The 1,862-nt window shown below is 43.9% G+C and overlaps 1 protein-coding gene across 5 annotated transcripts in view; it reads right to left on the bottom strand.

The window, feature by feature from the left end:
- Nucleotides 1–692: 692 nt before the first annotated feature.
- The window catches only part of LOC310798511 (inter-alpha-trypsin inhibitor heavy chain H3-like), a 17,740-nt gene continuing 16,570 nt past the window's right edge, over nucleotides 693–1,862 (bottom strand). For all 5 annotated transcript variants that reach the window (XM_083661045.1, XM_083661044.1, XM_083661046.1 and 2 more), the window contains one exon: nucleotides 693–1,862. This exon is cut by the window's right edge and continues 3,084 nt beyond it. The gene's annotated coding sequence lies outside the window, so the exon portion shown is untranslated.

Below are 1,862 nucleotides of genomic sequence, written 5' to 3' on the forward strand. Positions count from 1 at the left end.
ACATGGATGACATTTTCATGACATTTTTGCAATTAGATTACTTCTTTCATTTCTGTAATTAGAATTATGTGGATTACATTTAGTTTACATTTCACTGATTACATTACCTGTCGAGCGCATTTACATTTCTGTAATTAGAATAGTTGTGGATTACGTTCCGATTACATTTCTGTGACTAGATTAGTCGTAGATTACGTTTAGATTGCATTTTTTCTAATTAGATTCTGCGTAGATTACATGATAATGACATTGCTGTGATGCACCTTGACACATCAAGTCACCAGAACATCAAAGACACGCCAAAGCCCCTCTCAGCCTCCCGTGCTGAGGGGAGAGCGCAGACTACAGTGGTGGCACTGTGTGTGTGTATGTGTGTGTGTGTGTGTGTGTGTGTGTCAGCGTCGTAGTCAAGTCACTGTCTCGAGTCCAAGTCGAGTCCCAACTAAGTCCCCAATGTTTGAGTCCGAATCACAAAAGAGGAATCCGAGTTCGAGTCTCCATTACCCGAGTCTGAATCCGGAGTTACTGAACATGAACGTGAATCCACATGTAAGTGGAGGACCACACACACCTGCCTGCCTTTGCACGAAATTGAATAATGTCACAGTATTAATATAGCTATCAATATCTTATGCCAAATTATTAGGGCCTATTACAAGAAAAAAGTCTTTATGATTGATTGATTGATTTTATTGAAGTGTCATGGTGTCATTTAGGTGCCCAACCCCCCAGGACACAATACACAGTAAAACATCACAACACAATGGTACATTAAAATACAAGTCACAGGACAGCAATGGGCACGACGACAGCAATATAAAACAATACATCCGTTTCTAAATAAGACCTTCTGTCTCTGCTCCCATGTTTGACAGATACAATTTGCAGCGAGGAAGATTCCTTTTTTGAAACACAGCTCAAGTTTCCCATAGTCGTCCAACTCAAAGAAGTCACCATAAATAGCAGACATTGTACTAAAGAGTACGTCCCTTACGTCATCATAAGCAGTGCAGTAGAATAAGAAGTGAATCTCATTTTCAATTTCATGTCACTCACAAAGTAAACCGAGTCTATCATCTTCAGGGGTAGCATTAAAGCTACCAGGTTCTAGTGCTAAGGGAAGGGTTCCCGATCGTAGCTGAGCACACAGGGATCTCTGTCGTCTGTTCAAATTAAACTTCACGTAACTGTCCTTTATAAGCCGATAGGTTCTTAGTTTTGGTTTGTGCCACATGTCAACAGACCATTTTTCTTTATACAGAGTAAACATATCACTCATAGACTCTCGGGTGTCACAAAGTCACCTGTTATGAAAGATGAGTGATAAATCGTTCGAAACAAGAAGGGATTTCACTTCATTTGCCCATGCGTGTCCGTGGGCGATATCCCAATTTAATATCATTTTAGTGAGTCTGTGATCAGACATTCTCACCCTGCTATTCCAGAGTCGCAGTATTTGACCTTTGTGTCTGATTCATTTATCAACAAGTGCGAGTCGTCATCTCCACCTTCCAAGTCCTGAATGCATGAACGCTCGAGCACAAGTCATCAGTGCTCAAGTGCAAATCGAATCACAAGTCCTGAAGATTAGTCCAGGACTTGGACTCGAGTCAGACTCAACACGACTACTACAACACTGGTCTGTGTGTGTGTGTGTGTGTGTGTGTGTGTGTGTGTGCGTGTGTGTGTTAGCTCCAGTCAGGTGTAACCGAACAGAGAGACAGGCGGGCGGCAGGCTGGCGTCAGCGGCCACACGCCTGTCACGACACAGCACAGCGCGGGGAGCCGCATACCGCAGCAGCACCCACACGGCGCAGCACAATGAGCGCTCAGTCCCCCGCAGCACGCACCAGCGGCACCAG

The sequence above is a fragment of the Poromitra crassiceps genome, assembly GCF_964638095.1.
Source record: "Poromitra crassiceps genome assembly, chromosome: 25".
Taxonomy (NCBI): Eukaryota; Metazoa; Chordata; class Actinopteri; order Beryciformes; family Melamphaidae; genus Poromitra; species Poromitra crassiceps.